This window comes from Musca domestica, unplaced genomic scaffold (assembly GCF_030504385.1).
Source record: "Musca domestica strain aabys unplaced genomic scaffold, Musca_domestica.polishedcontigs.V.1.1 16, whole genome shotgun sequence".
Taxonomy (NCBI): Eukaryota; Metazoa; Arthropoda; class Insecta; order Diptera; family Muscidae; genus Musca; species Musca domestica.
The window spans coordinates 11,990,259-12,015,952 of NW_026712219.1; the positions used below are offsets into that span (position 1 = coordinate 11,990,259).

The following is a 25,694-nucleotide window of genomic DNA, read 5'->3' on the forward strand; positions in this document are numbered from 1 at the left end:
ATATGTTTGCATACTCTTTGTGATATTTGCTGGCGTTGCCATTTTTATGCTGAACATTTTTCGCACAAAAAAAAATCTCATATTTTTTATGAAAACGACAACTGTCGGAAGACTTTGTATCTGTGGGTCTATTAAGCCCCCGACACCCCACTCCACCTTTTTTGGTAAACTCAGTGTCACAGTCAGTCAAAGTGTCTGATTTTGCTGTCTATCTGTTACACGAAACAAATTACGTTAAACGCACCCATGAACTGCGACGTAGCCATAAAGACTGACGGCGACAAAAAATAGTAATTCCAACAGACAGCCGGACGAGAATATGCAGATAAAGTTTATCTTAATTTAACAACATCAGCCATCCAGCCAGTCAGTCAGACCAGCCGAGCTAGCTGAAGTAAGTAAGCGTTGAAATAAGCTTTATGGGGTCGGATAACAGATTTATGCATTCATTATGACACCAATTTTGGTAACTCAGTTGGAAAATGATTTAAAAGCATTAAAGCTTGCTTCTTTTCTCGAGATACAAGAGTTGGGCGACAGAGGAAAAAATTGAAACATTTAGAGTGGGAGCGGCCGTTAAAATTGTTGCAACAAAATGTTTTATGCGACAAAATATTAAACGCATTAACAAAACTTAGATTGTTGATGTTGTTGATGTCGCATTGAGCGTGGGTAGTAAAAAAATTAGCAAGTAATGGAGTTATGTAGGTATGTACTTAAATAATTAGTGATATTTTAGCATTTACATAGAATAATGCAGTTGATTTGATTGGAATTGTTTTTTGAAGATTTGCTTTGTGGCGAAGGGATTGAATAATTAAAAAATAGTGCAAAAATTTTTTTTCTGCTCTCCATACAGGACACTTAAAAGGTCTTCTATTCTATAGAGGAACCTTTAGGGTCTTCTATACCCTTAAAGAGTCTTCTATTCTATAGAGAACCCCTTAAAGGTCCTCTATTCTAGAGAGGCCCCTTTTGGGGTAGACCCTTTGAGGGCCTTCTATTCTATAGAGGACCCTTTAAGGGTCTTCTATTCCATAGATGGCCCTTTAAGAATCTTCTATACCATAGATGACCCTTTAAGGGTCTTCTATTTATAGAGAATCCTTTAAGGGTCTTCTATTCTATAGAGGACCCCTTAAGGGTCTTCTATTCTATAGAGGACCCCTTAAGGGTTTTCTATTCTATAGATGACCCCTTAAGGGTCTTCTATTCTATAGAGGACCCTTTAAGAGTTTTCTGTTCTATAGAGGACCCTTTAAGGGTCTTCTATTCTGTAGAGGACCCTTTAAGGGTCTTCTATTCTGTAGAGGACCCTTTAAGGGTCTTCTATTCTATAGAGGCCCCTTTAAGGGTCTTCTATTCTATAGAGGCCCCTTTAAGGGTCTTCTATTCTATAGAGGACCCTTTAAGGGTCTTCTATTCTATAGAGGACCCTTTAAGGGTCTTCTATTCTATAGAGGACCCTTTAAGGGTCTTCTATTCTATAGAGGACCCTTTAAGGGTCTTCTATTCTATAGAGGACCCTTTAAGGGTCTTCTATTCTATAGAGGACCCTTTAAGGGTCTTCTATTCTATAGAGGACCCTTTAAGGGTCTTCTATTCTATAGAGGACCCTTTAAGGGTCTTCTATTCTATAGAGGACCCTTTAAGGGTCTTCTATTCTATAGAGGACCCTTTAAGGGTCTTCTATTCTATAGAGGACCCTTTAAGGGTCTTCTATTCTATAGAGGACCCTTTAAAGGGTCTTCTATTCGATAGATGACCCTTTAAAGGGTCTTCTATTCGATAGAGGACCCTTTAAGGGTCTTCTATTCGATAGAGGACCCTTTTAATGAAATTGAAATGCAGTTCACATTTTATTCACAAAAACACATGGACAGGCGGACTGACTGAAATGCATAAATAAATCTGGAAATGAAGCTAGGAACCTCATTTCGTAACCATTTTTGGGTGGCGCGTGCTGAGTGCGATGTTGATGAGTCCTGTTGGAATGTCCAAGGTCTGCGGCCAAAATGTTTGCGTGCCCAAGGCTTTAATACACCCTCCAGAAAATATTTTCGCTATAATATTCGGCATTTATTCTGATGTGACCATCGGCTGTTATGGCGGCCCACACCATCACTATGGTCGGCGCTTGAGTTCTGGTGGCCAACCGAAGGTGCACATTTTCAGCTGACCTCATTGGCAAGTAAACACAATCGTTTTGTTTGTTTACAAACTGCTGGACAACGAATGCTTTCTCATCAGAGAAAACCAAATTCGGCAGTTCACCACTTTCGGTCAAGCGAAGCAACTCTTTAGCTCTTTTGATTCTATTTTCTTGCAGTTGCGGTTTAAGTTCTTGCACTTTTTCGAATTTCAATGGTTTTACCCTGAGCTCATTTTTCAATATTTGCCGAATGGAATATTGCGACACGTTCAGCTCACTAGCCATTTTTCGGCCACTGCAACGTGGGTTTTCGATCAGGTCGCTTATTTACTTTTCGAACCATTTCTGCTGATTTTTCTGTTTTCTTCCGTCCACTTCCTTGACGTCGAGCTACACTACCAGTGTCACGGTAACGAGCGATGGTACGAAACACAAAATATTTATTCACATTTAAATGCTGGAGTGCTCTAACGATAGCCACTTGTGATTTTCCAGCCAAAAGTAAAGAAATCACGCTTAAATTCCATCACGAATATCTTTTTTTCTGGAAAATTCTGACCAACATGATTTTGTACTCTTCTAAACAATATAATGAGCTGTCACTGGAACAATTTTAAGAGCTGTCGGACGAGTGGCTTAGAAATGACAGCTTTTTTTTAATCTCACCCTGCAGAATTATTTGTCGATTTAAAAATATCTTCATAAATCTTCCTGCAATAAATAGTGGATTTTTTTAAAATCCCCAATTGGGAATTTTTCGCAATATTTTTTGAGGACTTTCTGGCTTTGGATAATCGTGGATTTGTTAAGCATGCTTTTGAAATGCATTTTTCAAGGCTGAGGTATATATCTCCTAGAAGACGGACTTATAGTTTATAACTTGTTTCAGGTGCAATTGTTTTTTTTGTTTTGTAACTACAAGAATTGAAAAATCCAAATCTACAAAAGTTTAGAATTCGGTCCATTTTTGTGATAACTACTTTCCACTTTCTTACAGCAGCATCGAGCCACCCTCACGTCCACAAGTAATTTGACATTTATAAGAATCTCATAATTCACCTGAATTATACAACATATATCCTCCTACCATTTTACCTGCTCTGCTTTGCTACTTTGTGCTCAACATCTTGGAAACGAATGTCGAAGTTTGAACAATGATTTAATGACATTATATTTAATGGATGTAAAGAGGTAAAGTTCTAGGTACTGAGGGCGAGAAAAACTTTTGCACTACAGTTTGGAATATGGGGCAACTCATCCCCTGCCACCCCCCCTTTAAGAGAAGTCTTTACTTTCAAGTAAATATTAACTCAAATATGGTATCCACCATCTCAACCCTGTGAACCATGTATGAACTTCCAACTAACACACACACACACATAGATCTAAACACACATACATACAAACACATTTATGTATGCTAACTTTTGGTGTCATAGTTCAGAGTAATTCAGACGTTAAAGGTAAACTTTTAAAAGCAAGGACATATTACACGCATAAACCATACAACATACTTACAAACATTACAAAATCCACACAAACACACAGGCATACACATACGTCAACGTCAGTATTATTGTAAATTTTACACTTGCATACAAACACAAACTCAAACAAATTATGTGCAATCCCAGCAAGCAAAATCTATCCCCCAAATCACTTAGAAGTCACGCCTAAGCGATTGAAATCATCGCGTCTGATATCGCTTTCTCACCCCGGAAGGATCGTCCTTCGGGAAGAGATGAACCACGCCCGCGATACTTTTTTAAAAATCGTGGAAGTCACTTCCTCGATAGTTATTGGAAGTGAAAAAACAAAAAAACAAAAAAAAAGTTTTTACTCCAGACTTGAGCATTTATTATTTTTTTATTGTTATGGTTACGTTTTCCAATGTTAATTTACATAGAACTCTTACTTATTAGATGAAATATTCAAACATTTTTTTTTCGTTTTAAAAATGTGATGTCTGGATTGGGAATTGAACCGAGGTGTTCAGAGAGCAAAGCTGGCATGCTTACCACTGCGCCACAGTGTCTTATATTCTTCAGATAGAATAAAGTCTTATTTATGTTCAATTCGTAAATTATTGGCAAACTATCACTGTTTTATCCGATGGCAGTCACTAGATAGTGTCTGCACACGCGACACCTTCTTTTAACTTTCTTGACGCCACTAAGTAGTAACTACGTGACGATAGAAAGTAGACAACACTAGTTTTGTTATTGTAAATGGACATACTATCGCATTTAATGGGATTAGAAGCGTCGCAGAAGTGGCATCTTAAAATGGAAGTGAGTCACACACTTCCAAATGCTTGCTGGGATGCATCAGAGGAATGCATAATGCGTAGAATGTGTGTGTGTGTGTGTGTTTTTTAGTTTTTCGTTGTAGCCACTTGATGAAAATCCTTTTGTGAGCCAGTGTGTGTGTGTATTTGTGTTTGGATGTATGTGAACGAGAATGCAAAGAAATTTTTGCATGTTTGTTTTTTTTTTTTACTCCCACACATTCGTTCCGCCATTCACAAAATGGGCGTTTTTTTGCTGAGTTCAAGTAGGCATAAAATTTGTTTTTCATTTAAATAATTGCTCAAAAGACGAAGAAAGGCAAAGAAATAAGAGAGAGAAGCGAATAAATGTACAGTGTAAAGAGTAAAAGTAGTGCAAATGGAAGAACAAATATTACAGAGTTCGGCAACAGTGGGTGCAGTTAAAAAAAAAACTGGAAAGTAAAAAACTTTTTGAAGAATTTTGAACTTTTCTGGAGGTGGGACGATGTAATTTCCAAAAATATTAGAATGTCTTAAAAGACAGAGGTTAGATCTGCCATAAATTGCCTTAAACGGATTTCACACAAAGGACTTCCCCACCATGTGGACAAAAGTCGGAGGACAGAAAACTGGGGATGTTAGCTTGGAAGTACATCATAAAAGTAGGTACCATTTACTGTGGCTTACACCAAAGAAGGGGACCTGTAAAACCGAGATGATAGAAGAGAAGGCTAGAAGATTATATTAAGAATCTATATAAGGCTATAGTGGTAGCGATTGTTCACTAATATTGACTGGGTATGTGGGCGATAAATCTGTGTTTTCCGGGGAAATCGTACTAAAAGGTACTTGTAACGACAGGATTTCTCCCCTTGGGCTAGAATAGCTCGTCGGGGTCCAGGGGTTCGTACAGATATTTTATTTTTTGAGACAGGAAGAGAAAGACAGTGGTTTACGATTTAATATTACTATGTTTTATTTTAAATGAAATTTGAACTATATATAACTATAGATTAAAATAATTATCCTACTCGTCTTCGGTCCGCGATGTGGGGTTCTTCCACTCGAGACCTGGATAAGTACTCAAGGAACAGGACAAGGATACAGGAACAGGGTGTTCAGGATTCGGGATGGATTCTCTGCGAGAGACCTGGATAAGTATTCAAGCAGGCTACGGGATATTCCAGGATACGGCTGCTGGAGATCTTCCGCTACAAGGATATAGGATACGGTTGCAAGAGACCTTAATAAGTACTCAAGCATTACAAGGATCTAGGATACGTTTGCAAGAGACCTTAATAAGTACTCAAGTACTACAGGATATTCAAGGATATGATTGCAAGAGACCTTAATAAGTACTCAAGCATTACAAGGATCTAGGATACGTTTGCAAGAGACCTTAATAAGTACTCAAGCACTACAGGATATTAAATGACATGATTGCAAGAGACCTTAATAAGTACTCAAGCATTACAAGGATCTAGGATACGTTTGCAAGAGACCTTAATAAGTACTCAAGCACTACAGGATATTCAAGGATATGATTGCAAGAGACCTTAATAAGTACTCAGGCACTACAAGGATCTAGGATACGTTTGCAAGAGACCTTAATAAGTACTCGAGCATTACAAGGATCTAGGATACGTTTGCAAGAGACCTTAATAAGTACTCAAGTACTACATGATATTCAAGGATATGATTGCAAGAGACCTTAATAAGTACTCAAGCACTACAAGGATCTAGGATACGTTTGCAAGAGACCTTAATAAGTACTCAAGCACTACAGGATATTTAAGGATATGATTGCAAGAGACCTTAATAAGTACCCAAGCACTACAAGGATCTAGGATACGTTTGTAAGAGACCTTAATAAGTACTCAAGCACTACAGGATATTCAAGGATATGATTGCAAGAGACCTTAATAAGTACTCAAGCACTACAAGATATTCAAGGACAATGAATGAACTCACAAGGATGTCGTTAGACTCGATGAGATGTTAGTTTACTTACCGAGGTCGATGTTTTCACCTTCAAGGTCTGGCGCTGACTGCCACGATTCTGCCATTGACTGCCCTTTTATACACGGCTCCACCACATGTTCGCAGTGGAGTAACGGGAACTTGTAACGGGAACATCACATGTGCTCATCACCGCCAATGATAGTGATGAGTGATGCTGTGTGTTGTTGCGATAACGGTTTACCTCTCTTGAGTGTGAATGCTCGCAAGAATTTTGCTAGGCAATTGGAATTTATGATAGCGTTTTGTGTGGGCAAAAATTACGAAGGATTTTCGCCATCACATACTAAAGAGTACAATACAACTGCATTCTCCGGGCTCATGTTTTTAACTTCTTGGTCTAGAATTGTCAAATTTTACATGTGGTCATTGGTGTGACGAACCAGCATATATGGGGGTGTTTATGGAAATGTGTACTACAAAGTTACCAAGAGGTACTAAAACCCGTGTTTTTGGCGGAAAATTTAAAACTTTTGGAGTTACAATCTTGAAATTTCAGATGTAGGTCACCAACTGTGTGAAATGTCACATGAGGTGAAATTTTACAACTTCCGTACTAAAACAAGTAAACAGTAGCTAAGTTCGGCCTGGCCGAATTTTTAATACCCTCTATCAATTTGAAGAAAAAAATCCAAAAAAAATGTTGAATAATATTGCTAATCTCAACAAATTTGAAACTATTCCGGTGAATAATGTTGCTTACTAATACCATCAACATACCGAATATTGGAAGGTACCGGCATATACGATATCGTGGATCTATATAGACAGCACTTCTCCAGGGGGTAAGGTACTCAGAAGGAACTCCTTGTGTCGATTTTCAGAACAATTCCATTGACAATCATCATCTAAATACCGAATATCGGGAGATACCGTTATATGAGGGATATATTATATCATGGATCTATACAGACAATTCACTTCCAGAACGGAAAGTACTCAGAAGGAACTCCTTGTGTGGATTTGGAATATCGTGGACCTCTACAGACAATTCTCTTCCAGCGGGTAAATAACTCAGAAGGAACTCCTTTTGTTGATTCTCAGACAATTCCATTGATCAGTTTGGCTACAATCATAAAAATACTGAATATCAGGAGGGAGCATTATATGGGGGATTAACGATATTGTGGACATATATAGACAATTCTCTTCCAGGGGATAAGGTACTCGCAAGGTACTCCTTATGAGGATTTTAAAACAATTCCATTGAAAATGTTGACTACAATCATAAAACTACCAAATACCGGAAGGTACCGTTATATGGGAGATATACGATGTCGTAGACCTATCATGACCATTTTCTTTCACGGTATAATATGCTAACAAAGAACTCCTTGTGTTGAATTTCAGACAATTCCATTGAAAAATGTGGCTAAAATCAAAAAAATACCGAATATGGGGGGTAACCTTATATGGGGATTATACGATATCGTGAACCGATATAGCCCATCTTCGAACTTGACGTGCGTGCAGACCAAAGACTGATCTGTGCAAAATTTTATCTTCCTATCTTAATTCGTTTTGACTCTCTACATCAGACGGACGGACGGACAGGGCCAAATCCCTTAGAATTTTACGCTGATGAGGAATATATATACTTTATTAAGTGTAAAAATATTATTTCGACAGGGACCCCATTTCAAAATTTTATTATTCCAGCTTTATCCGTTCAGCTTTTACCAACCTGTTCCAAATTTAGTACCATTAAGTACAGTTCGCACATTTAGTACACACTGCCAAATCCACCTTGTCCTATCACCTTTGTTACTTAATTCCAAATGATGATACCAAATTTCAAGTTTTTTGCTGTATCCGTTCACATAATACCAAATGGTAACATTTTAGAAGTTTAGTAACATTTTACAATTTTTCATAACTTTATATGTCGAATTTGCAAAATCTCTCTAACCTGTACTCCATCAGTGACTCTCCTTCTAAATTCTAGTTCATTCCATGTGTCTAATAGAAGGTATTTAATTTTTTGAACATTTTAGTACTTTTCGTACTCTTTTAGTACGAATTTTCAAAAACCGAGCCTTATCACACGCCTACAGTACAATTGTAAGACAAATAATTTCGTAGAGCATTCTGACTAACTTCGATCTCGTTTTTAAGAAGGTTTTAACCCTATTGTGACAATGGACCAAAACGACCCCTTTTGTGACTCGATTGTGGGTTAATGTTTTTGACCAATATAAGCTTTGTATTGCTATTAGTTAAAGTTGCCGAAGATAATATATAACTAAAATGTAAGGATTCCAAGGAATCTTAGTCCGGAATTTTAACAAGCTAAAAAGCAGCAAGTCCGACGTTTGAATACCCTCCACCATTTGGAAATTTTCAAAAAATAAAATCCTCAAAAAATTCTGTTAAAATTTTAAAAATACTGAATATAGCCGTTATATTGGGGTCTATACGACGTGGATCTACATGGGCATTATTTGTCATATTCAAATTCGAAACTTGAAATAAGCGGTGAATAATGCAGCTAAAATTATCAAAACATCGTATATATCGGAGCTGTGCGAAGACCAGGACCAGCATACGGCACCTCAAACAATTTCGGTGCGTATTGTACCTAAACTCTTCAAAATACCGAATATAGGGAGTTACCGGTATTTGGGGCCTATACGAAGACCTGGACCTGCATATACAATTTTCTGTCACAGACTGTAGTTCCCATTACGAACTCTAAATACGTAATTTGAAACAATTCTTGTGAATAATGATGCTAAAATCATCAAAATACCGAATATTGGGAGGTATCGTTATATGGAGGCTATATGAAAACGTGGATCTACATGACCCATTTACGAAATTAACCTGCCTATTGAAAAAATGAACATGTGTGCAAAATTTTAACCTTCTATCTCAATTCGTTCGAAAGATAGCTTGATTACAACAGACAGACGGACAGACAGACAGACGGACATCGATAAATCGACATTAAATTTTACGCTGATCAAGAATATATATCCTTTATTGGGTCTGAAATGAGTATTTCGAGGAGTTACGGAATGACAAGTCCCTCCACCATAGTATGGTGGAGGGTACAAAAAAAACAAATAAGATTTGAAAAGGGAAACTCACTCCTTTATTTCGATTACCTTGCAATGTAAGCTTTCAAAACGTCGATATTCTTCTTTCATAATTTCCTGTAATTATTCAAAGAAAAATGAATTTTGTCGCATAGTGTAATTATTAACTTTTCGGAACATATTTCCATTTTAATTTTTCTTTCCACCTGAACCCACTGTAAAATAGTTGAGTAAATAAAAATAGCTTGCCATGTGTATATGTGTGAACATACATGTGACCCCCATATATGTGTGTGTATGGGTGTCTGTAATTGTACATGTCATTGGCTTTGGGGCAAATGTATAACAGGAACAAAAGAAGTGTTGCTCAACAAACACTCGAAAATCTCTTTTGACACTCTTTTTGTGCCAACAGAACATTAAATCCCCCGGGGGCGGATTTCGTTCGAACAAAAGCAGATAGATTCGCTTACGATTATGCTAACAATCATTATGGCGCGACGGTGCGATATTTATGTTGTTGTAAATGCATTACGCAACGGGAACATTAAGCGTCGAACAATTTAGATGAAAAGTTTGTTAATGGGGAATGATTGAAAAGCTAGGAGGAAAATGGAAAATATAAGAAAAATGGAATGTGAAGTTCAGTAAATAAACAAGTAAAAAAGCTTTAAGTTCGGCCGGGCCGATCTTTGAATATCCTCTACAATTTGGAAGGATTTTCGTAATTTTCAAAGAAATAAAATCCGTTAAAAATTCTGTTAAAATCTTAAAAATACCGAATGTAGCCGTTATATTAGGGTCTATACGAAGACGTGGACCTGCATAGACAATTTTCTGTGCCAGGCTGTAGTATTCATTACGAACTTCAAACACCGAATTTAGAACAGTTCCGGTGAATAATGTCGCTTAAATCATCAAAGTACCGAATATCGGGGGTACCGTTATATGGGGGCTATACAAACACGTGGACCTGCACGGATAATTTTCTGTCATAGGCTGTAGAACCCATTACGAACTTCACACACCAAATTTGAAACAATTCCCGTGAATAATGTCGCTAAAATCATCAAAATACCGAATATAGTGGGGGTACCGTTATATGGGGGCTATACGAAGACGTGGACCTGCAAAGGAAATTTTCTGTCATAGTCTGTAGAACCCATTACGAACTTCAAATACCAAATTTGAAACATTTCCGGTGAATAATGTCGCTAAAATCATCAAAATACCGAATATAGTGGGGGTACCGTTATATGGGGACTATACGACTACGTGGACCTGAACAAACAATTTTCTGTCGTAGGCTACAGTATCCGTTACGAACATCAAATACCAAATTTGAAACAATTCCGGTGAATAATGTCGCTAAAATCATCAAAGTACCGAATATCGGGAGGTACCGCTATATGGGGGCTATACGAAGACGTGAACCTGCACAGAAAATTTTCTGTCATAGGCTGTAGAACCCATTACGAACTTCAAATATCAAATTTGAAACAATTCCCGTGAGTATTGTCGCAAAAATCATCAAAACACTGAATATAGTGGGGGTACCGTTATATGGGGGCTATACGAAGACGTGGACCTGAACAAACAATTTTCTGTCATAGGCTATAGAATCCGTTACGAACATCAAATACCAAATTTGAAACAAGTCCGGTGAATAATGTCACTAAATTCATCAAAATACCGAATATCGGGAGGTGCCGTTATATGGGGGCTATACGACTACGTGGACCTGAACAAACAATTTTTTGTCATAGGCTGTAGAACCCATTACGAACTTCGAATACCAAAATTTAAAACGATTCCGGTGAATAATGTCGCTAAAATCATCAAAGTACCGAATATCGGGAGGTACCGCTATATGGGGGCTATACGAAGACGTGAACCTGCACAGAAGATTTTATGTCATAGGCTGTAGAACCCATTACGAACTTCAAATATCAAATTTGAAATAATTCCGGTAAATAATGTCGCTAAAATCATCAAAATATCGAATATCGGGAGGTACCGTTATATGGGGGCTATACGAAGACGTCGACCTGCAAACAAATCTGTCATAGGTTGTAGTATTCATTACGAACTTTAAGCAACAAATTTGAAACAATTCCGGTGAATAATGTCGCTAAAATCATCAAAATACCGAATAAAAGGAGGTACTGATATATGGGGGCTATACGAAGACGTGAACCTGCACAGAAAATTTTCTGTCATAGACTGTAGAACCCATTACGAACTTCAAATATCAAATTTGAAATAATTCCGGTAAATAATGTCGCTAAAATCATCAAAATATCGAATATCGGGAGCTACCGTTATATGGGGGCTATACGAAGACGTGGACCTGCAAAAAAAATCTGTCATAGGCTATAGTATACATTACGAACTTCACACTAAATCTGAAACAATTCCCGTGAATAATATCGCTAAAATCATCAAAATACCGAATATCGGGAGGTACCGGTTTATGGGGGCTATACGAAGACGTGAACCTGCACAGAAAATTTTCTGTCATAGGCTGTAGAACCCATTACGAACTTCAAGTATCAAATTTGAAACATTTCCGGTGAATAATGTCGTCAAAATCCTCAAAATACCGAAAAGGGAGGTACCATTATTAGAAGGGCTATATCAAAACGTGGACCTACAATACCCATTTTCAATACCAAAAGTCCTGCAGACGTAATTCACATCTGAGTAAAATTTTATCAACCTAATTCATTTCGTTCGGAAGCTAGAATGACTTCCACAGACGGACGGACATCGCATAGAATTTTAAGCTGATCAAGAATATATATACCTTGTGAGGTCTAAAATGTATATTTTGAGGTGTTACAAACGGAATGACAAACTCAGTATATCCTCCATACTATGGTGGAGGGTATAAGAAGGGATTTATAGCAAATTTCTTTTCCTGGAGGGAGGACATCCGGAATGAATATTACCGTTCCTTATAACAATAATACATCTTATCTGAAATACAAGCAATCTAAGGACTCTTGGTCGATAGAGTTAACGTTCTTCAAAAGATACGGATATCTTCTTTTTTTCCTCAATACAACCCGACTTCTTGCATTGTTAGAACAGGATATCTCTCACATTTATTTAAAAATTATATGTATTTTTGGTATTATTTTTTTCGAGTGTATAAATAAAATGAAATCCTCCAGCATTGTCTGCCATAAATTACAAGGGAATAACCCAAAATGCGTTACGCTTTGTTTCAAATTGTTCACATCTTTCATAGTCAAGGATTTGCACACACACACACACACACACAGACGAAAAAAGAGGATTTCTTAAATGTGAAAAGTTTTCAAAAATTGCAATGATTTTTTTGGAAAACAATATACATACACATACATCTACATCTACAGCACACATACATAAGTATGTATGTTTTATAATATTTTGCATTCTCAATTAACAAAACATGATGTGTTTTTCCTGTCGTCATCATCGTTGTTGTTGTTGCTGCTGCTGCATGTCTTTCATTTGTGTCAACTGCAAAATGCTTTCATTCCACATGAATTCATTTGAAATTAAAATTCTAAAACTTTTTCACAATTATTTTTATTTTTGCCAGAGCTTAGAACAAAAATATTCCATTTCAGTCTCAATCAGCCGCACCACAGGGATTTGTTGTTTGTGGTGTAGTTGCTATTGCTGATGTTATTGTTGTTGTTTTTGATGACAGGAAATTTGTTGCATAAACATTTATAGAACAAGAACAACAACTTTCAATCCATTACAAAATTTAAACGTCTGCCTTTGGTAACCAAGAGACCATGACCATGTTACCCGAAAATCACATTTATTTCCTTCCAGGTGATTTGTACTCTCTTTCCTAGGAAATCTTGAGCAATACACCCACCCCGTTCCCAGAGATGTAATTAAAAATAATGTTTTTTTTTTTGTAGAATTAAAACTTTCTTGAATAAGATAAAAACAGCCGAGAATGGGAGCGACACTCTGGAACAACAATTTGCAGTACATCCGCAAATTCTCGTTAAGAATGTATGGGAACCTTCTATAAGAAGATTAAGGCATTTTTTGCTAAAGATCTTCTATAAGAAGATATGGAAATCTTCCCAGGAAAGAGTTATAAATTTTCTAGAAAAAGAAACTTTTATATGAGAAAATTTTGTTATCCTCAACTAGATGAGCTTACTGATGAGCTATAAGAAGGTCCAGGCCTCCCGGCCGTTTGTGAATAATTCGCTATGATGGACTTCCTAACATTTCAATTAATCTATGGAAGAATACCTGGCTCTTCAATTGATTTGTATTAACCACCTGGCCGTTCAGCTGCACCCTTACCCTTTGTCTCCTCAATGAGGATTTATTATTTGCCATTTAGCCCTACTACGAACCACTAAAAGAGGTTTCATCAAGCATGTCTTTAAATACGCATCCTCAAGTTTCTCTGTACAAATTTGAAGACGCTCTCTTTCGGACATCTATAGAGAATCGCCAGCCCAAACCTTCATCTCAATAGGGAGTTGGGAGTTGTCCGTCTTTCTTTAAATCATGTATAGAGACTCGCCGACCTGAACTCCAGCTCGTCCATAGAGAGTCCTGCCTTGTCTCTCTATAGGGCTACTCATGGGCCGGCCCTATCCATCATCCTTTAAAAAAAAAGAGTCGCCGGTTCCATCACCAAATCCCAGGCTCTAACTTCAGATCGGCGGACATAACTTTAGCTCACCGACTCTAAATTCAGCATATTTAACTCTCCTTTTAATGCTCCTTTCAACACGTCTAAAGGCCCTCTCCGGTGCTTCCTTGTAGAAATTCGATAGCCTAAGCTTCTCCACGAAGATTTACTGATGCTCCAGCTAATCTCGAGACTCGCTGACGCATCGGTTAATTTATGGAGACTCGCTGACGTTTCCGTTAATCTATGGAGACTCTCTGACGCTTCAGCTAATCTATGGAGACTTGCTGCCGCTTCAGCTAATCTATGGAGACTCTCTGACGCTTCAGCTAATCTATGGAGACTTGCTGCCGCTTCAGCTAATCTATGGAGACTCTCTGACGCTTCAGCTAATCTATGGAGACTTGCTGCCGCTTCAGCTAATCTATGGAGACTCTCTGACGCTTCAGCTAATCTATGGAAACTCGCTGACGCTTCAGCTAATCTATGGAGACTAGCTGATGCTTTAGCTAATCTAAGGAGACTCGTTAACGCTTCAGCTCCTCTATGGAGACTCGTTGACGTTTCAGCTCCTCTATGGAGACGCGCTGACGCTTCAGCTCCTCTATGGAGACTCGCTGACGCTTGAGTTGATTCCCAAAGATGCTTCAGCTAATTTAAGGGGACTCGCTGATGCTTCAGCTAATTAATGGAGACTTGCTGTTTCTTCAGCAAATTTATGGAGACTCGCTGATGCTTCAGCTAATTTATTGAGAATCGCTGACGCTTCAGCTAATCTATGGAGACTCCCTGACGCTTCAGCTCCTCTATGCAGAATCGCTGACGCTTGAGCTGATTCCCAAAGATGCTTCAGCTAATTTAAGGGGACTCGCTGATGCTTCAGCTAATTAATGGAGACTTGCTGTTTCTTCAGCAAATTTATGGAGACTCGCTGATGCTTCAGCTAATTTATTGAGAATCGCTGACGCTTCAGCTAATCTATGGAGACTCGCTGACGCTTCAGCTCCTCTATGCAGAATAGCTGACGCTTCAGCTCCTCTATGCAGAATCGCTGACGCTTCAGCTCCTCTATAAGGACTCGCTGGTACTTCAACTTCTCTAAGGAGACTCGTTGACGCTACAGCTCCTCTATGGATACTCGCTGACTCCCTCCAACTCGTTTATAAAGACTCGCTCCATCTCGTCTATAAAGACTCGCTCCATCTCGTCTATAAAGACTCGCTCCATCTCGTCTATAAATACTCGCTCCATCTCGTCTATAAAGACTCGCTCCCACTCCTGTATAAGGACACCTTCCCACTCGTCTATAAAGATACCTACCCACTCATCTACAAAAAGTAAACGACTCTCTAGCTTGTCAACTTCTCATCTCTGTCTAGTTAAACTCCCTTACAACCTAAAAAAAGAAAAAAACAAAAATTTATTACTTTTAAAATATTAAAGTTTAATTACGGCAAAAATTATAAACATTTATGAAATCCCCAAATGCAAAAAAAAGCTATTTTCTCTCTAAATGTGTGTTTCGCAACACAACAACAACAAAAAAGAACATGCAGTTTAGTAACACTATTCTACATAATCTGGGAGTGTTCCGGTGACATATTCAACATCAGCAGCAACAACAACCACATGGCTGACAACATTGCTGGCAAAAATATAATTTAATTGTGGAAAATGGGTTCGTCCAGTGCAAAATTGGCAGTGACATTTTTAATTAAATATGGAATGGGTGGGGTTGAGCTATGCAAATTTTTGTGATGTTCATTTAATTATTAGAGGTGTGATCTGCGAGTACGTTTATTTAATTTGTCATCTCATGGTGTTGTTGTTGCAGTTTGTGTTGTCGTTGTTGTGCAAATCATTAATTATTAATTGATTTTTTGTTGTTATTCGCCATAATGCAGCAGTCTATTTTGCAGTCACATCAGTTGTTCGGAAAATTTACACTAAATGACAGTTGGGAATCAAACACGTCAGTCAGTAAGTCAGAAAGAAAGATTATTTAACAAGCTTTATAAAAGAACCGGGTGTAGTCTTTATAGACGAGCTGGAGAGAGCGTTAATAGGTGAATTAGACAGAGTATTTTTAGAGGTGCTAGAGGGAGTTTTTATAGACCGAGAGAACTAGCTGATTGAGTCCTTAAAGATCCAAGTTTTCTACAGGGTGAGATAAAAATCTGCAACAAAGTCAAACGCCTTAATTTTATTATACCCTACACCACAAGGTGGTCAGGGTATTATGTTTTTGTGCATTTGTTTGTAAAAGGCAAAAGGAAACGAGATAGACCTATAGTTCCTTTTGATGATCTGCATAGAATCACTTTCTGAGTTGATTTATGAATGTCAGTCCGTCTGTCCGTCCGTCCGTCTGTCCATGTTTTCTTGTGAACAAAATGCAGGTCGCATTTATTATCCGATTGAGATGAAATTTTGCAAACAACATTGGTTTGGCCCAAGGACGAATCCTATTGAAATTGGAGATAATCGGTAAAAATTTAGATATAGCTCCCATATATATCTTCGTCCGACTTGCTTTTTATTGTGCACCAAACGTGTAATATCGAATAGTATGGAATTTTGCACATACAACCAAATTAGGCCTGAAAATAAGTATGCCAAATTTGATCGAAATCGGTTCAGATATAGCTATAGCTCCCATATCTATTGTTCATCCGATTTGTTATTTTTGTCCTCCGCAGCCGAAATATGCACACTGTAACAACAATATTTGGGGAAATATATATCAAATGCAGCTCAGAAATACCTTTGCTAAGTTTTATCGAGATCGGTTCAGATTTGGATATAGCTCCCATATATAACTTCGTCCGATTTACCTTTTATTGTGCACCAAACGTCTAATATTTGCCCAAATGGGATGGAATTTGACACATACGACCGAAGGTAATATGCCAAATTTGGTGAAGATCGGTTCAGATATAGCTATAGCTCCCATATATATTGTTCATACGATTTGTTTTATTTGTTACCTACAGCCGTAATATGCACTCCGTAACAACGATATTCAGGGAAATATATCAAATACAGCTCAGAAATATCTTTGCCAAATTTTATCGAGATCGGTTCAGATTTGTATATAGTTCCCATATATATCTTTATCTGATTTCAAATTAATTTTGCACCAAATGTTCAATACAAGTCCGAATTTAAAAGATACAAATGCTTCGGCATATTTAGTCTTTTGAATTTTAAATTATAATTATAATCATAGGGTGTATAATTGAATTCTCCCAAAAAAAATTTAATTATTAAGTGGAGCTCAACTAAATTAGCAAAGTGGTGTAGGGTATCATAAAATTCGCCCCGCTCGACTTTAGGACTTTCTTTACTGGTTTTATTTTAAATTTTATTGAATGAAGGCAGAAAATGTCGGAAATAGCATCAAATTTCCGAATAAGTTTAGATTTGTTCGAATTGGTCACCTTTGACACGAATTAGTGCCTTAAAACGGCCAATGAAACCGTCACACGCTGCCCGAATGTTTCTCTGTGGGCATTTTCGGCGCAGCACTTGTTTGAAACTTTGGCATTTTTTAGTGCCAAACTTACTTTCCAAAATACTCCAGACACAATAGTCCAACGGATTGGTATCCGGAGATTTAGATGGCAATTGTGCGCTGGAAATGAAGCGAGGAACCTCATTTTGTAACCATTCTTGGGTGGCGCGTGCTATGTTCAAGATCTGCGGCCAAAATGTTTGCATGACCAAGGCTTTAATACACCCTCCAGATTAATACGAGCGGAGACCAATCATCGGCTGTTATGGCGGTCCACACCATCACCATGACCGTCGCTTGAGTTCTGGTGGCCAACCGAAGGTTCACATTTTCAGCTGACCTCTTTGGCAAGTTAACACGATAATTTTGTTTTATTTACAAACTGCTGGACAACGAATGTTATCTCATCAGAGAAAACCAAATTCGGCAGTTCACCACTTTCGGCCGAGCGAAGAAACTTTTTTGCTCTTTTGAGTCTATTTTCTTTCTGTTGCTGTGTAAGTTCTTGCACTTTTTGGAATTTAAATGGCTTTACCCCGAGCTCATTTTTCAATATTTGCCGAATGGAATATTGCGACATGTTCAGCTCGCGAGCCATTTTCGGCAACTGCGATGCCGGTTTCGATCAGGTCGCTGCTATACTTTTCGAACCATTTCTGCTGATGTTGCTGTTTTCTTCCGTCCACTTCCTTGAGATCGGGCTACGCTACCACTATCACGGTAACAAGCGATGGTACGAGACACAAAAAATTTATTCACATTTAAATGCTGGAGTGCTCTAACGATAGCCACTTGTGGTTTCCCAGCCAAATAAAAAGAAATCCCACTATCCCGCTTCAATTCCATCACGAATAACTTTTTTCCTGGAAAATTCTCACCAAAATGCTTTTGAACGCTTGTAAACAATATAATGAGCTGTCACTGGAATAATTTTAGCAGCTGTCGGATGAGTGACTTCGAAATGACAGCAGTCTGAAATTGGTTGCAGTTTTTTCATCTCACCCTGTAAACGAACTGACCTCACTGTCGACCTGTGTAATAGACATAAAAAGTCTATTTATATTTTAAACGCTGTTAACATATGTATTATGATCCAACAACAAAAAATGAGAATCACACAACTAGACAAACATTGCTATTACAGCTTTTTACGTGCTCTGCTTTGCAAAGTATTTACCCAATTTATTAGTAATGAAAGAGAGAAAAAACAAACTGTTATTTATGAAACATTAATTTATTATGATTCTCTATACAAAAAACTATGTTTACATTTCATTAAATAGGATGTAATAAATTTGAATTATTTTTAAATAAAACTAAACTTTAATAAAACGTCATGATTTAAAAAACACATTTTTTTTTTGAAACTATGAGTCATAAAACGTTCCTCTCAAATTGGCTGCAAGCTTCCACCGTTAGGGGAATCATAGAAATTTTTAGCAATCTGAAGCTAAATATGGCACACGTAATGATAATGTTAATGTTGCCGCTGATGATGATGATGAGGGCAAGGACGGAGGCGGTGTATCTTTAAGTATGTCATAGGTTTATGGCAATTTTAGATCTCTATTAAAACAAGCATTATAGTCTGGCATATCAATTTTCATTTGCTCACGCCAGCCTCCCTCCCTCCACTCTGACCGAGCCGGTGAGTACTGACAATATCGAAAACAAACATAAACAACCATCCAAAAAACAATGGTTTCCGCTGTTCATATAGACATAGTGGTTTTAATAAAACGCACGCCCTGGGGGTGATGATAGCTGAAAAGCATAAATAGATAATCGATTTCATCAAATTTAATCGGGATAAAATATAAAGACGACAATAAGAAACCGCTTTTTGTTAACGATTCTAAGGAAATGTTAAAAAACGTGAAGCTGGAGGAATATCTATAGACGAGTTGGAGCGAGTCTTTATAAATGAGTTGTAGAGAATCTCTAGAGACGAGTTGGGGAGAGTCTCTAGAGACGAGTTGGGGAGAGTCTTTATAGACGAGCTGGACAGAGTCTTTCTAGACGAGTTGGAGCGAGTCTTTATAGACGAGTGGGAGCGTGTCTTTATAGACGAGAGGGAGCGTGTCTTTATAGACGAGTTGGAGCGTGTCTTTATAGACGAGTTGGAGCGAGTCTTTATAGACGAGTTGGAGCGAGTCTTTATAGGCGAGTTGGAGCGAGTCTTTATAGACGAGTTGGAGCGAGTCTTTATAGGCGAGTTGGAGCGAGTCTTTATAGACGAGTTGGAGCGAGTCTTTATAGACGAGTTAGAGCGAGTCTTTATAGACGAGTTGGAGCGAGACTTTATAGACGAGTTGAAGCGAGTCTTTATAGACGAGTTGGAGCGAGCCTTTATAGACGAGTTGGAGCGAGTCTTTATAGACGAGTTGGAGCGAGTCTTTATAGACGAGTTGGAGCGAGTCTTTATAGACGAGTTGGAGCGAGTCTTTATAGACGAGTTGGATCGAGTCTTTATAGACGAGTTGGAGCGAGTCTTTATAGACGAGTTGGAGCGAGTCTTTATAGACGAGTTGGAGCGAGTCTTTATAGACGAGTTAGAGCGAGTCTTTATAGACGAGTTGGAGCGAGACTTTATAGACGAGTTGAAGCGAGTTTTTATGGACGATTTGGAGCGAATCTTTATAGACGAGTTGGGGAGGGTCTCTAGAGACGAGTTGGAGAGAGTCTTTATAGACGAACTGAGTGGAGGTCAAGTTCGGTGAAGGTCTTTTTTACAGATGAGTTGAGAGGAGGTGAAGATCGCCTTTACTGATGAGTGGAGCTAAAGGGTGAGCACGTCTGTACAGGCGAGCTGAATGGTCAGCAAGTTTTCATGGACTAGCTTAAGGGCCAAAAAATCTCCATAGACGAGTTGAATTCTCAGCGGGTCCGAACAGGCGAGTTGATGGGTCAGCAAGTTTCCATATATTAGGATAAGAAAATCTTTATAGACTATCAGTAGAGCTTTGACGTCTACGTACGAGAGCTGAAGTCAGACGCCATAAACAAGAAGTAGGGTTAGAAAGTCTCCATGGGCAAGCTGAAGGGGCAGAAAGTATCCATAGAGGAGCTGAAGTCCCAGCAAGTTTCCATAGATGAGCTGAAGGACAAGAAAATATTTGTAGACTAGCTGAAATGCCAGGGAGGCTTCCTTGAGAGCTGAAGGGTCAGGAAGTCTTCATAGGTGAGTTGATGGATTAGCAAATCTCCATATCCGAGCTTAAGGATCAACAAGTTTTCGTAGACTAGTTGAAGTGTCAGCAAATCTCCATAGACCTTTGTGTCACCAAGTATCCATAGAATAGATGAAGTGTCACCAAGTCTCCATAGAACATATGAAGTGGCAGCAAGTCTCCATCGACTAGCTGAAGTTTCGCAATTCTCCATAAAATATCTGGTGGCCAGATAAATCCTAGTGGCCAGATAAATCCTAGTGGCCAGAGAGATCTTGGTTGACCAGAGAGTCTCTGGTGGGTCAGAGAAAATCAATGAGTCTCTTGTGGATCAGAGAGTCCCTGGTGGGCCAGATAAATTCTGGTGGGCTAGAGAGTCTCTGATGGACCAGAGAGTCTGTGATGGACTAGAGAGTCTGTGATGGACCAGAGAGTCTGTGATGGGCCAGAGAGTCTCTAGCGGGCCAGAGAAATTCTAGTAGCCTGAGAGACTCTGGTAGAGCAGAGAGTCTCTGATGGACCAGAGAGTTTCTGATGGACCAGATAGTCTTTGATGAGCCAAAGAGTCTTTGATGGGCAAGAGTCTTTGATGGGCAAGAGTCTTTGATGGACAATAGAGTCTCTCGTGGACGAGAGAGTCTCTGATAGACAACAAAGTCCTCTGATGGGCAACAGCGTTTTAACATGACTTTTCATATTCAGCTTTGTTCGAGTTAAATATCTGATACATTTCCATTCCTCCTCCTATTCTGTTACTTAGACCATTTTGCATTTAACCCAACTGTCTTATTTAATATTTACAAAATATACCTTTGGGAGAATACGTTTTGCTTTTGATAATCATAAGCCAATGTGGTATTTTTATGTAAACAGCAAAACACATGGCACATTATTGCGGATGATGGGGAGCAATGTTGCAAGGGAGCAAGCGAGAGGGGAGAAAATAAATCTTTGCATTTATTTACCCCCCCCCCCCCCCCCAATCAAATACGCCAAGGGTATATTAAAGTTCAATACAAACATGAGAATTATGAACTGACGACGGTGATGATGATGATGAGGATGGTGTTCAGTCAAATAGTATTTGAATCTGTGGAACACTAAAACGTTCATTCGCTATTGCCTTAAATAATTTATTGCCAAAAATCAGGGGGGAAGGGGGAGTGAAACATATTGATGGCAAACAAAATGGAAATATTTCTACCCCCTAGCATGGTTAGGAAAAGAATTGATTTCTTTTCTCGATGGTATTCTTTATTTCAGTAATAACAATTCAATAGGGTTTTTTTTTTGGGATCTCTTAAAGATTTCTTATTAAATAAACATAAAAAAGAATTGCAATTTTATTTGGAACTGACCTTGAGAAATAATCAAACTTTTGACCAGTTTGTTTTAAATCGATGATTAACCGGCATTGATTGCTGTGACTTTTCTTCTTTTTCTGGGGAAAACTTTTCAGGCCTTTTATTCGTTTTGCAATAAATTTCAAACATTTTTGTCCAATTTGTAATTCAATTTGCTGGCTTATTTCATGATAAATAACGATTTCATGATAAATAAAATATTACGGAGGCTTCTTGTTGCATTCGAAAATAAATGTTGTGATTTATTATTCCTTTGTGAATAAAATATGAAATTGCTTGAAAATGTATTTAGTGACCCCTTAAGTGTCGTATTAAATCGTCAACTCTCTGGAGATTTTGTAAAATGAATTGGTTTTTTTTGTTGGTAGGGTGAAGGTATTTGTACTAACATGATATATTGAAATTCAATTTGATTACTTAATTAATAGGCAATTTTTCTTATTTTCTTTGTAGGTATGGATGGATATATAATTGATTCGTTTTAAAATAGTTTTCAAAAATGGTAAGCATGAAAAATATTAAAATCCTACAATTTTATTGATGGAAGACAAATATGAGAGTATGGCCGATTATTGTTATTGGGTAAAGAAATAAAGCTGGAATCCCGAAATTTGTTATTTAGGCCGCTGCAGATGTTAGAAGTTAAAATATGGAGGTAGTTTCGAAATGCGTCCCATATTTGTACCAAAACTACTTAATGACACTAAATTTTGTGTTGAGTGAAGGAATAAAGCTGGAATCCCGAAATTCGTTATTTATGGCTCTGTTGGTGTCTGTGGTTAAGATATTGAGGTGATTTTTGAAATGTGCCCCATATTCTTAAGAAAACTACTTAAAGACACTAAATTTTGTGCTGGGTGAAGCAATAAGGCTGGAATCCCGAAGTTTGTTATTAAAGAAACCCAATTTTGTTTTTTTATATGGAAGTGAAGAAGAGTTACAAGTAACGACAAATGGACTCATTCATCGATGTCTTTTCGAAATGTCTAGATCTGGAATTGTGAAAGTTTTTATATCACTCGCTTTTGCCACGAATGGACTCGGTAGAACAAGATTTTTGGAAATTCGCATTAGAAACAATTAAAACAAGATTTGAATACCCTCCATCATTTGGAACGAATTAAATCCGTTAAAAATTCTGTTAAAATCCTAGAATGAAGCTGTTATATTAGGGTCAATACGACGACATGTACTTTTGTTATAAGCCATTACAATATTCAAATGCGAAACTTAGAAAAAAATCGGAGAATAATGTAGCTAAATTCATCAAAATGCCGAATATCTGGAGATACCCTTATATGCGGGCTATACAAAGACGTGGACCTGCAGAGACAATTTTTTGTCATAGTCATGTAGTATCCATTACGAACCTCAAATGCAAAATTTGAAACAATTTCGGTAAATAATGTCGCTAAAATCATCAAAATACCGAATATCGGGAGGTACCGTTATACGGGGGCCATACGAAGACGTGGACCTGCACAGACAATCTCCTGTCATTGGCTGTCGCAGACAGTTTTTTCCATTACGTGGTTCACATACTGAATTCGAAACAATTCCGGTGAATAATGTCGCTAAAATCATCAAAATACCGAATATTGGGTGGTACCGTAATAGGGGGGCTATACGAAGACGTGGACCTGCACAGACAATCTCCTGTCATTGGCTGTCCATTACGAACGATCGAAAGACAAAACTTAAAACAATTCCGGTGAATAATGTCGCTAAAATCATTAAAATCTAATTCAATTCGTTCGTAAGCTATAGTGATTTCCACAGACGGATAGACGGACGGATATCGCTAAATCGACATAGAATTGTATGCTGATCAAGAATATTTATATACTTTGTGGGGTCAAAAATGTATATTTCGAGGTGTTACTATTACGTACTATGGCGGAGGGTATAAAAGGACCAGCTGACAATTTTTTCTTTAAAAATTTTGTCATTTAATGAATGGTTAGTGAAAAAATGTAAAACTACTAATTAGTTAATATTAGATTTGTGTAACCGGAGTTCGAGTCGAGTAATTTTGTTGGAATCGGATTCGGAGTTGTGAAAGATTATATATTTCCTTTTTTACTATATAATTGTAAGGCGATATCCGCAAGTCGCCATAGATTAGCTGAAGTGTCAGCAAATCTCCAAAGACTAGCTAAAGTGACAGCAAATCCCCATAGAATTGCTGAAGGATCAACAAGACTCCATAGATTAACTGGTGGGCCAGAGGGGGGCCTGAGAGTCCCTGGTGGGTCAGAAGGTCCCTGGTGATCCAAAGAGTCCCTGATGGGCCTGAGAGTCCCTTGTGCGCTTTAGAGTCCCTGGTGGGCTAGAGAGTTACTGGTTGGCCAGAGAGTCTCTGATGGGCCAGATAATCTCGAGTAATATTTCTGGAATCGGATTCGGAGTTGGGAAAAATATAATTACTTTTTTATACCCTCCACTACGCAATTGTAAGGCGATTTGGCGATGTCTGTCCGTCTGTTTGTTGAAATCACGATAGAGTCCTTATTATATAATCTAGAGCTTTGAAACGTTTAAAACCACCTCCAGACCACCTCCATATGTCCAAGCTACACATGAACAGCGACCCTAAAAGCCAAGTTCAGATTTCAGGCACTATCTTTTCACCCAATGCCAAAGTGAACCAAATATAGTACTATTTAGAACTTTTCGTGTAATTGGGTACACATTTCCAAAACCACCAACATATATCAATTCCAGATATCGACCGAGATCTCAATATCAAATTTTAGAGTTTCATTCCTTTCCCTTCACCCAATACCAAATTTAGTATCATTTAGTCCTTTTCGTACAAATATAGGACGCAATTGCAAAGCACTTCCAAATCTCAATGATATATAACATGAGTAATCTAAACATCAAATTTAAGAAATGTTCTCAATATCTTTACGTAAAACCAGCTCCAAGCTCTATAAGATAAATGTTACCAAAAATTATTGTTCTTTGTAAAAGATCAAATCGGATGAAACATATATATGGGAGCTATAGCTATCTCCGAACCGATTTTAACCAAATTTTGTAATTGCTTCTAGACTGAATTCGATCGGATGTCCCAAAATGCAGGTCATTTGGACTGATATTGGCCTTTTGGTGCATAATTAACTCAAAATCGCTTGAAGATATATATAGAGGAGCTATATCCAAATCTAAACCGATAAAATAAATAAAATTTGACAGAGGTATTTCTGGACTGTATATAATATCTGGTACGAAAAATCATTCTTGTGGAGCGTATATTACGAATGTGAGGAACTTAAACACCAAAGCGGATGAAACATGTATATGGGAGCTATGGCTATATCCGAACCGATTTGCCTATATCTTGCCGATTTCCAAATTTGATGTACTTGCTTCTAGACTGAATTCGATAGGATGTGCCAAAATTCAGGTCATTTGGTCTGATATTAGCCATTTGGTGTACAATTAACTTACAATTAATTGATGATATACATGGGAACTATATATACATTTGAACCGATTC

The 25,694-nt window shown here is 37.9% G+C and overlaps 1 protein-coding gene across 3 annotated transcripts in view; it reads left to right on the top strand.

Moving 5' to 3' along the window:
• The window catches only part of LOC101891715 (apoptosis-stimulating of p53 protein 1), a 348,817-nt gene that overhangs the window by 50,982 nt on the left and 272,141 nt on the right, over positions 1 to 25,694 (top strand). The window contains exon 1 of one of the 3 annotated variants that reach the window (XM_059120089.1): positions 22,643 to 22,691. The exons of the other annotated variants lie outside the window; for them this stretch is intronic. The gene's annotated coding sequence lies outside the window, so the exon portion shown is untranslated. Of the gene's footprint in view, positions 1 to 22,642; positions 22,692 to 25,694 lie in introns of those variants that run through there. 3 annotated transcript variants of the gene reach the window in all.